We start from the raw sequence: 12,095 nt of genomic DNA, 5'->3' as shown, positions 1-12,095 counted from the left end.
TTGAGTAAAAAGCAGAAAAATAATTTATTGTATGCAAAATAAGTATTCATACACTCAGTCTGAATGTTATAATTAACGGAAAACTAAAGACCTAATATTTTGTAAGCAATCCCTTTGCATTTGTTATTGCCTGTAGCCTCCTTGGCATAGATTCCACCAGGTTTAGTGTCTCTTAAGATGTGATTTCTGTCCATGATTTCTTTAAATTGGTTATGAGCTCTTTTCTGGAAGAACATTTCAATTTTTGTATTTTCCGCTCCAAACAAGACCATAAATTTTCAATTGGGTTTATAAACGGACATTGTGGAGGGGTGAGAAGTTGTTTCCGGGCATTATAAAGCAGCCATTCCTTAGTATTTTTGGCTATATGTTTGGGATCGTTATCCTGTTGGAAGAAGTATGCGCTTCGATGAGCACGCCAACTCTCAGAAAGCCTCGCGTTAACCATTAGGAATCTATGCCAAGGAGGCTTCAGGCAATAATAAATGCAAAGGGATTGCTTACAAAATATTAGGTCTTTAGTTTTGCGTTAATTATAACATTCAGACTGAGTGTATGAATACTTATTTTGCATACAATAAATTATTTTTCTGCTTTTCAATCGATTCTTTATGTTTATAAAAGAAAATGAGAGCATTAAATTCATTGTCACTATCTTCGATTTCAGTGCTGAAGAAATAGTCATCATAGAAACAAAATACTTTTTTAACCACTGTATGTATATTACTATAGTATTGTATTGTAACCTACCTTTAACCTACCTTTAAATATCAAATTTGTCGTACTGAACTCAGCTGTTAAGTACGTATTCTCAACAGTTTCAACAATAAATAAAAAATAATATTTAGTATATAATATAATGGAATCACACGACTATAAACCAGAGGTATATAACATAAATACAAACATGACGCGATATTTGGACCCATTTTTAATTGTCAATTGAACTACGATTTTTTGGGGGGGTTCTTTTTAGTTAAAAATTTCCCAACTGTATAGCAAGTATAAAAAAGTAAAAAAAAAGATGAAAAGTACATAAAGTAAGCGCGTTGACTTAGCACCAGTGCACATAACTGCTTTGGGCTTGATTTTGTGAATGGCGGACCATCCAGCGTTGACTGCCGTAATAAGCACTTGAAGCGTTAGTGAGTGCTTAGGGACTACATAAGCAATAAGTATCACCGTTGTAAAACTGTTAGTGAGCTAGCCCAATATTTAATTTGTAAATAAAAAAGTAATCGCCTATTTTTTCAGGCGGGGCTTAACGTCCAACTACCAATTAGGTGTCGTGGACGGAGGCGACTAGCAAACATACTTTACTGTAAATTTCTTTTATTAACCATTAAATAAAATCCAAGGCCTAAGACCGGGAATCGAACCCAGTACCACAATACATATTAGCGTCGCAGGTCTCGCCTCTAACCCGCTCGGCTACCGTGGCGCCTTAATTTGTAAATATAAATATTGCCAATTGATTGGCACTTTAAAAAGGTAACGTGAAGCACCTTTCGTTTCTCCTCTAAAATGAATAGCTCTTAAAAATATTTCGAACATGAAAAACTTCACGAATTTACAGTTCAAAGAAAATTTGAAGACATTACTATAAATTTGGAAAAAGGGGGTTATTTCTTCGACAAAATTTAATGTGACGTAAAAATAATTTAATAAACTACGAAAATTTAACCAAATTTTGTGTTATACTATCATTGTTTAAAGATTTAAATTCTTTTTACTTCTAAGTAAGTTTTAAATTGATATTTTTGAGAATATTTTTAAACTCACATGAAATCTTAAGTTTATTTTGACTTCTAAAAACAAATAGTTAGAAGTTAACTCCACCATTCTCTTTATTCAATCTTTTTTATAAGTAAGCACAAAACTAAGACAAAGAATTTAGGAATTGTTTTTTTGGATGAATTGGAGTCGTTTAATATTTTAATTTTCTAAAATATCCACTCTTGTTTTATTGGCTGGGCGTCTCCTACAACGTGATTTCTTACCAGAAGGAAACAAATTGTAAATTTCCTGGTGACTTCTTGGTAAAATATTGTTCACCCAGTTGTTTTAAAATCTTGTCCGTAAGAAATGTTGATATCGGTTTGAAAGAGAAAAGCTGGTGACGTATTAAAGGAACAACTAGTTTTCCGAGTAACTTAGATTGAAATTAAATTGAATTTAAACACTCGACAAAAGCTCCAAATTGCCTCTTACAAACAAAAAGAAACTCTACACAGCTCTACTAGCCCCAATCCGGACATATTGACTTGAACTGTACGGTACTGCAAAGCGTTCCAATATCAACCGTATCCCAATCCCTTCAATCGAAAATCCTATGCACAATCCTTAACGCTCCTTTCTACGTAAGCAATCACACTATCCACACTGACCTAAAAATCCCTTTTATTCTTGATCTAGCCAAATCCCCGTTACACCAAATTTCATTCCCAAACTCTACCAACACTTCAACCCACTCATAAACAATCTATCCCAAACTACTCTTTCCTCGAATCCTCGCCGAAGACTGAAGCGTCGATGGCCTCGCATGATAGAAAAGAGCATCCTTCGAATTCACTTCAACAGCATCCTGTGTTAGCCAACTCATGATGGTTATCGTTGGATGGCCCTCATTCAAATCTTTTAAGCCATTTTTAATTTATGTATTGTACGTAATCATATTCACTTGTTTACTAATTTCGATAAGTCTTTAAAGAAATTAGTTCTTTAAGATGCATTAGTTGTCTCCATTGACTTTAATGTCAAAATGTTCATTTTGTTTTAATGAAATACATCAACTTCTGAGGCCTTGAAACCTAGCCTTCACAGTGCCTTGCGACGGTTCCTCGGATTCTTCGGGGAAAAAACCTAAAGACCAGCACTTCCAGGGACGTCTGTGTCCATGCCCAGTGCGGCCTCCACTGTGCTAACCTCTTCAATAATAAGATCATTTTTTATTTTGATTAGAGACGCTATTTTGATCGAAAAGATTGATTAGTTGGGCTCTTATTTTCAAGATTTTAAAGAGGAAACATATTTCAATGTATTATTTGTTAAAGATTTATCATTATAGGAAAAAAAAAGAAATAGAAATACCGTGGAAGAACATAGTTATAGATAATAAATGGTCAATGTTATATCTTGGCATAATAACGTTCTTAGAGAGAGTAAAAAATATGAAAAGTGCACCAGGCTATGGTGACATCCAAATGATAAATCCATGTTTGCTTTATTACCGCTTGTGGAAAAACGAACTGAAGGATATCCTCCACACAGAGGCGAGCCTCTTCTCGTGGGCGATGAAAAGGAAAAAGAGATTGCCAGAACTATTGGGGTTTGCCAGTAGTAGGTATTGGTGTGGACACAGAATGAGTTTCTTGTTGAGGAGAGGTTGTGTGCAGAAAGAGAGGATGGAGAACGAAGAGAAAGATATATATAGGTAAAATATCGATAGCTACGAGCTAAGGAACGTCTTCGGCGCTTGCCTTGCCACCATCCAGTTCCTTAACTCCACACCGCCCAACGAGGTTCCGATTCACTTGAGAAGAAAATAATATGTCAAAGTAGGATGCTGTATCCTAGATCGGCTAAGATCTCAGGCGAATATAATAAATGACTGGACAAATTTCATGAGGGCGTTCATGAAATAAATAATTTGACGATTCTATATATTTAAAACTATCATTTTTTATTTATTTATTTCCCTCATAATAATAATGTGTTATTATTTACTTTTAAGTAACTTATCTTATTCTTTTTAAATAATTCTGTTATTAAAACAAATTACATAAATCTCCGCGCATCCAGTCATTACAATATTATTTATTATTGCCAGAACATATACGGTAAAAACACAAAAGGCATGTCAAAATACTTCGTCTTTATAATACAATAAAATACACAAATTAAATGACTGTGATATAATTTAATAAATAAATAAATGAAATATAATTCACTGACTGAACCGATACTGAACTTTAACCTGACAATACTGTTCACTTCAGTTCAAAATCGCCAGTTTACCTCTGTAAATTCTCTTACACTGTAAAAACAGTTAGTTATTACAATTTTTTTAATTTCCAACCATCTTAAATTCACTGGGGGTTTTAGTTTAAACATTTCCTTTGTTTCTTAAGTTATACGAGGTCTGTAAATTAAGTAATGAGACTGATTTTTTTTATTCAAAAAGAATTATAATTCTATATTGTCACCTTCAAAATAACTCCCTTCTGAAGCCACACACAGCGCTGGAGACGTTTCTTCCACTTCTCATAGCAGTGCTCGAACTCCGATCCTGGAATAGCCTTCAGCTGGTCGGTTACAGCCGTTTGAATGTTTTCGACTGTCCCAAAATGAGTTCCCTTGAGGTGATTTTTCCAACTTCAGGAAGAGAAAAAAGTCACAAGGACTCAAGTCCAGGCGAATAAGGAGGCTGAGGAGCCACAGGAGTGTTTTTACTGGCCAAAAACTCAGTTTATTGAAATTGCTGCGTGACAAGGAGCATTATCATGATGCAACACACGAATAGTGAGTGACAAGTGCATTCGGGGAAATTATTGCCTAACTTGTTTCAAAAATATCTCGGATGATTTGTCACATTTTATTGTTCATTGTCCTTTTTACAAACACCTTAGAGCAAAGTACAGGGTGGAACAAAAGGTATGAACCGGTTTTAAAGGGATGTAAAACAAAAACAATTCAACTTACAGAAATTACGTTTATATTGTTTAATTCAGTACAGAATTTAGTTTTTTACATTAAGTTTGAAAGGTGATATCACGTAGGTGGCGGCCGTCAGCCACGATACACTCTTGAAGGCGAATTCTGAAGTTTTCAACCGCTCTTCTGCACATTTCGATGGGTATTGCCGTACCTTCCTCTCTGATTCTGTCCTTTTAGGGGGTACATAAAGGAAAAAGTTTTTAAACATCGTCCACATGCCCAGGAAGAACTTAAGGACCCACCCTGTATTTACAGATATACGTATCTGCGCGGTAGTTGTAAGAATCTTGTGTCGCTCTTAACATACAGCTCTGCCAATGATGCGAATACATTGTATAACCTTTATTACTTTATGGTATCCGCACTTAAAAAGAGAACTCGATTGACTCGTCATCTGAACCTGATAAGCTAATTTCATTTAGAACATTATTCCCTATTGCTCTCGATTTTTTTTCCCCCCTTTTATATTCATTACTCTAATCCTAAGTATTACTAATACTTGTGAGAATGTATTTTGTTTTCATTTATTTCTCTCTTTGTGTGAGAAATATGCCCAAACAATAAATTTATTATTTTTATTTATAATAATTTGTCTTGGGGACATACCCCATACAAATGAAGACTGGTCAAATATAGTGAACAACATGGTAAGAAAAAAGAGACCAGAATATATAAATAATACAATAACAGTAAAACATAAAATCTAGAGTAATAACAGTAAATATACAGCACACTGCATTGTATCCATATTTTAAGTAACAGATGTATAATTTATGAATACAAGAATATAAACGGACAAAAAGTGGCGATATAAGTATGTAATCAATCTCTCACACTGTAAACTATTCATTTAGTATAAATGATCGTGTTTTGAGGCAATTAATTGTAAAGAGGTATAATTGTTTAATTTCATTTTCGCACCTAAAAACAAACACATTGTGGAACTGCTCCATTGATACATTCTTAACCTGCAGTATGTACTGATTACGAAGAGATTCGTAAACCGGACAAACTACTATTAAGTGGTACAAATCTTCCGCATCATTACGCCCGCATATTGTGCATATTTCCTTAGGTTTTATTAGGTGTGTGACATTTTTCACTGACAATTTGATCTGGTAATTGCCCGAAAGCCTCAATTGTGTGACTAGTTTCACTATACCAAATGGCAAATTCAATTCGCTAGAATATTGGCAGACCGAACTTGTGGCAAGTATATCGTTGTAAATAGGGCTGTACTTTGCTGAGTGCATTAGATCTAGGTCTTTTGACTTTTGGAATTCCTTATATCTATTTAATGTTCCAGAGATAGAGTTTTTAAAGGCTGTAGGGTCTCTTTCAAGAAGGATGTCATTTGAGCCAATCAGACTCAATAAATAATTCATCTGCGAAAACCAGTTGTACTTTATCGAGGGTTTATGACTAAAATGGATATGTTTTAGCTTCAAAAAGCACAACTTAGGAAGTCTATGGTCTTGCATCTCAAGGAGCTTGCAGATCCAGAACAGCGCTGATTTGACCACATTATAACTGGAGTTAAGCAGATCAAACTCAGTTCGGATAAGCCAGGCAGGAGTACTTTTATTCAATGAAAAAAGCTTTTTGTAGAACTCCAGGTGCGCTTTTTCTATTTCAGATAGATATCTCAACCCCCAGATTTCAACCCCGTAAAAGAGAGTACTCATGGAAATGGCATCATTGACCCTACTTCTACATTCCATTGATCTAAATTTACCCTTGCGGCATACTTCTAACACTGAGCCAACAGCAGATGAGGCCCTAGATGCGGCTAATTTGGAAGCGAGGTGGAACAAACCAGAATTTGAGAATCTAATTCCCAAGTAGTCGAAAGCTGATACAACTTCCACCTCCTCACCCAAATAATACAATTTTTTTATCTTTTTTGGTCGGCCTTTATGGAAGTGTATAATTTTTGTCTTAGCTGTATTTACTTCCAGATGATTAATACTGGCATAGCAGGCAAGGATTTCAAGCTTTTTCACTAAGTCAGGCATCGAATCAGCGAAAAACACGCTATCGTCCGCATATAGCGAAAGAAGTATATCTTTACCTGGGGAAATTGGGATGCCAGAGGCACCTCTCGCTCTAAAGAATTCCTCTATGTCACTTGTAAAGAGGCTAAACAAGTACCCAGACAGGACTTCGCCCTGCAGCACCCCTTTAGTGACAGGTACCTCATCGGATACAATCCCACCACTTTTAACTCGTAATGTTGCATTATCATAGATACTTTTAAGTATCCTTATTAACTTTCCACTTATGCCCATTTGACTCAACTTGTGCCATAGTCTGCTGTGGTTCACAGAATCGAATGCCTTCCTATAATCTACAAAGATGACGAATAGATCAGATTTTCTGTAGTCCAATTTGAGTTGAATCATGGTATTTAAAACAAACAGGTTGTCTACACATGAGCGCCCTTTTCTAAAGCCACACTGGCCCAAACAATAAATATAATTATATAATTATGAATTATATATTAAATATCGTATGAATAAATTATAACTTTCATTACTTTTGGTATTAGCATTTGTAGAGAGAATTTGTCTGATTTGTTAGGTTAACTTAGCAAGTTAATGCAATTTAAAATTCTAAACACTTATTCCTAATTTTGATATTATGTGCTGTCTTGTTCTGTTCTTCTTATACTTGCTTTTGTTTTGGATACATAAAATGTGCTTCATTATTCTTTATTTCTATGTTCACAATTATTTGTATGAATGTATTTTGTACTCAATTATGTATCCAACTCTTTTTTGTACGGGCTCGAAGCCCAAACAAAAATAAGAATTAATAAATAAAAATACTTATAAAGACTTGGTCTTATAGCAAGGGTTTGACGAAAAATTAGTTAAACATAGTACAAAGTTTAGTCTGTACAAAAAAACAAGACAAAAGTTCAAAAACATATAGATATAACTAAATAAACAAAACTTACACAAACAAAAGTTATAAAACTAAGTTCTATAACATAAAACAAAAAAGTAGAACTCTTTTTCTCAAAGAATCCGAATATAGAAGTTTTTGCGAAAATATTTTTGACGTGGTTTATAAAATTGCGACGATCATTTGAAATAAATCATAGTTGGTGTTTTGATTATTGGCTAGCCACAGGATTCTCTCAATAACGGAGGAGTGCAATTGAAGATGATTAGTGGGCTAATAGGGAATAAGGAAGAATCTTTTTTTGGTACATTACAGATAAGGATGAAACAAAATAAGTTGACTATTTCAAAGATAAGCAATCAACAAATTGTTAATAATGTCGATAAAAAAAAACAGATCAGCTTGATGTTTACGACCTTCAGAAGTTGTAATGTTAATTAAGAAAGTAAAAGTAAGTAAAGCAATTGCCTAATTTTGTTAGGCAGGCTTTACGTCCAACTATCCAATTAGGTGTCGTGGACGGAGGCGACTAGCAAATATACTTTACTGTTAATTTCTTTTATTAACCATTAAATAAAATCCAAGGCCCTTAAGACCGGGAATCGAACCTAGTACCACAATAAATACTCGCATTAGCTTTACAGGTCTCGCCTCTAACCCGCTCGGCTACCGTGGCGCCTTGTAATGTATAGAATTAATCCTAATTCGGCAGGCGCCACGGTAGCCGAGCGGGTTAGAGGCGAGACCTGTAAAGCTAATACAAGTATTTATTGTGGTACTAGGTTCGATTCCCGGTCTTAAGGGCCTTGGATTTTATTTAATGGTTAATAAAAGAAATTTACAGTAAAGTACGTTTGCTAGTCGCCTCCGTCCACCACACCTAATTGGTAGTTGGACGTTAAGCCCCGCCTGAAAAAATAAAACAAATATCTTCATCATAAACATCCTTTATTTTATAAACATTAAACAAAAAAAGGGATTAGCTATGAGGTTAGCATACTGGACTCCCACGCGGAGGTCCCGGGTTCGAATCCAGCAGCTGACCCTTAGATTTTCTCTTCCTAGGAGCTTCTTACAGCTCACTGTCCGGTGATGGACAGTGTTGTCTGTAAAGAGAGAACACGACACCTAATTGGTGGATGGACTTTTTTTCAGTATTTCTGAAAAAAAAATAGGCATAACATTACTTTTTTCAAAATCCTATTTCAGAATAAGATGTGTGCCTCTAAAGATTCAAAACTAGGGCACCTATTAATATTCGTTAACCAGTTAAGCGTGTCTGACGTATATACACGTCAAACCAAATCTCTGTTACGTTCGACGTCTATACTCGTAAAAAATATAAAATTGCCATTAACTATAAAAACTCGAAATTTTAATAAAATACAATAAGAATATTATTTGGTGGGATATTTCCTTTATCTTACCAATAGCACTGCTGCGGGAGTCAGCCAAATGATAAGTGGCTGGTCTCAGCATTAGAGATTGGGAATTAGGCACACAAATAGAAGCTCTCAACCCTTGTGCAATGCCGTTTTTTACCTTAGATAGAGGTTTAGACCTCAGTACGAGCATGATTTCATTTTGCACAGAATTCAAAGCTCTTTTCTTCCTTGTAAAAGCTCTTGCGTCTCTAGTTAACTAGAGCAATGCATACGTGAAGTGGTGCAAGATTTTGAATGAGCACAGAATGGTCTGTAATCTGTAAGCACCAGAGAGATTGCAGAAAAAGTGCAATTACAGTGACTATTACTGACGTTGTAAACTTTTGGTTGTTTTTCCCCGCGTTCAACGTGTATACACGCCATTGTCTGATTTTAATTCCGCACACTGTGGGTTTTTTTAAAAAAACTAAATTCCACGCTGAACTGGTTAAATATAATTTAAGTTGTTATAATTTTAAAGAAGTTATATTGTTTTATAACCAAAATATTGGAGCTTAGTGACCAGATTCAGTTTTGTGACATGAGGAGAATGTTACTTAATTTTATTTGGGTAAATGAAAATTACAAACTACAACTCGAATATTGTCACAAAAACTACAGAAAACTAAATCCGATAACCTTAGTGGTTTGAGTTAATTCTTAATTTATGTTTTACTGCGAATAATAGCGACTATCTGCCCAGATTGTTCTACATTTAGCGATTTATTTTGATCGATTTTTATGTATACATTGTTTATTAAAAGCTCAGAAATAATAAACAATATCTAAAGCTTGAATGTAGCGAGTGAAGGATTACTTCTAGAAATGGAGAGCACTACCCCAGTACTGCCTTTAAGTTAAAAGCATTTCATAACTCCGCCGAAGCTTGAACTTTACTGTTATTGTTTGCATAGGTATTTGAAAGGTTTTCAAGTGCATGGGTTTTATTTTGTTATTTGTGCCGGTTTAAGCGCATGATTGTATGCGGAAGCTGGTTGCCATTGTGATGGCTGCTCCTCTATAGTGCATTTTATTCTATTTTTTCTCCACCTACTCTTCCCGCCATTTCCATATGAAAACTAAAACATAGGGCGGGTGAATTCCCCGTTATACGCCACTTTTATTGGGGGATGTTTTTCTTTCGATAAATATTTCTGCGACTAATGTGTAAACGAGAATTTTGTTTTGATAATATAAAGTATTTGGGAGTTTAAAGCCCAACCTTAATATTGTATGATGCATTCTTTCAAATAACTTGGTCCATATTTTGCTCGTTTATTATATTTTCATTGTTTAATATCTCCAATATTGATCCAATTACTGGGTACCCATCAGCCTTCTATATTTAGAGCCAGCTATCCGGACCAATAAGTTGGTTATACTTCGTGATTTTAAACTCTCATTCCAAATAAACCCACGATTCTTAATTCTGGGATTTTATTTTAAAGAATTTGTATCGATTATTTAATAAATATTATTGGGTATAAAATTACTGTTTTATTTATTTTTTAAGTTAATCTATGAAATCTCAACATTGAACTTAAGAAAACGGATAAATCTTATTTTGTTTAATGGCAAAATTAAAGATTTTTATACAAAAAATGGCATATCAAGCGGTATTCCAAACCTTAATTTAATTGATAACAAGTACAGAAGGTTACTTCGAACTATGAAAATCAGTGCTAAACGCCTGTGCCTAAATTAGTATAGCATATATGAATATATTGGTTTCGTGACCGTAAATTGTTAAACTTAAGATGGAAGATTGGCGAGGAATTGGTCAAATAAAACAACTTGTCTCTTTGCCAACATTTCGACAAATATATTGTCCTCTTCAGGGCCTGGATATTACAAATACAAAACAATTTACAGAGTCAGTAACATAACTTAGTTTCTGTAACTCAACCAACCCGCATAGCAACGTAAGTTTTAATAATTATATAAAAAAATGTATTGTATTTTACAGTTTATGTTTATATTACTGATTTTTACTGTTTTTTCTATGTTACTGACTCTGTAAATTGTTTTTGTATTTGTAATATCCAGGCCCTGAAGAGGACAATATACGAGGGTCGTTTGAAAAGTCCGTGCAAAAATAAACTACTTAACTTTTTGGGGTAAACCTTTTTTATTTTTAACATAGTCTCCTTTTAGGCTTATACACTTCGTCTAACGCTGCTCTAGTTTGTTGATCCCTTCCGAATAATAGGATTTGTCCAAGTCTGAAAAATAGCCATTCGTTTCTGCAATAACCTCCTCGTTTGAATAAAATCTTTTTCCCGCCAGCCATTTCTTCATATTGGGGAACAAATAGTAGTCCGAGGGAGCCAAGTCTGGAGAATAGGGGGGATGTGAAACGAGTTGGAACCCTATTTCCATTAATTTTGCGACCACAACTGCTCTGAGGTGTGAGCTGGTGCGTTGTCGTGATGGAAAAGGACTTTTTTGTGGGCCAATCGTGGGCGTTTTTCTTGCAGCTCGGTTTTCAAACGGTCTAATAACGATGAATAAATATGCACCTGTAATAGTTTTACCCTTTTCCAGATAGTCGATGAGGATTATTCCTTGCGAATCCCAAAAGACAGTCGCCATAATCTTTTCGGCCGAATGAACGGTCTTCGCCTTTTTTGGCGCAGATTCCCCCTTGGTAACCCATTGTTTAGATTGTTCTTTGGTCTCAGGAGTGTAGTGATTTATCCATGTTTCATCCACAGTGGCGAAACGACGCTTAAAGTCCTGCGGATTCTTCTGGAACAGCTGCAAACCGTCCTTGCAACACTTCACACGATTTCGGTTTTTGGTCAAGCGTGAGCAATCGCGGCAACCATCTTGCGGATAGCTTTGTCATGTCCAAATGTTGATGCAAAATATTATGTACCCGTTCATTCGAGATGCCCACAGCACTAGCAATCTCACGCACCTTCACTCTTCTGTCATCCATCAATCAATGATTTCTGGAGTAGTAACCTCAACAGGGCGTCCAGAACGTTCAGCGTCACTTGTGCCCATATGGCCACTCCGAAAATTTTGAAACCACTTATAAACTGT

At 35.2% G+C, this 12,095-nt stretch overlaps 1 protein-coding gene across 3 annotated transcripts in view; it reads left to right on the top strand.

Moving 5' to 3' along the window:
- The window catches only part of LOC141458884 (neurotrimin-like), a 708,924-nt gene that overhangs the window by 623,515 nt on the left and 73,314 nt on the right, over positions 1 to 12,095 (top strand). The window lies entirely within an intron of this gene.

Source organism: Rhodnius prolixus, unplaced genomic scaffold (genome assembly GCF_049639745.1).
Source record: "Rhodnius prolixus isolate KJV_2025 unplaced genomic scaffold, Rpr scaffold_5, whole genome shotgun sequence".
Classification (NCBI taxonomy): Eukaryota; Metazoa; Arthropoda; class Insecta; order Hemiptera; family Reduviidae; genus Rhodnius; species Rhodnius prolixus.
Note: the sequence above shows the minus strand (reverse complement) of the source record. Positions and strands in the feature narration are given on the sequence as shown.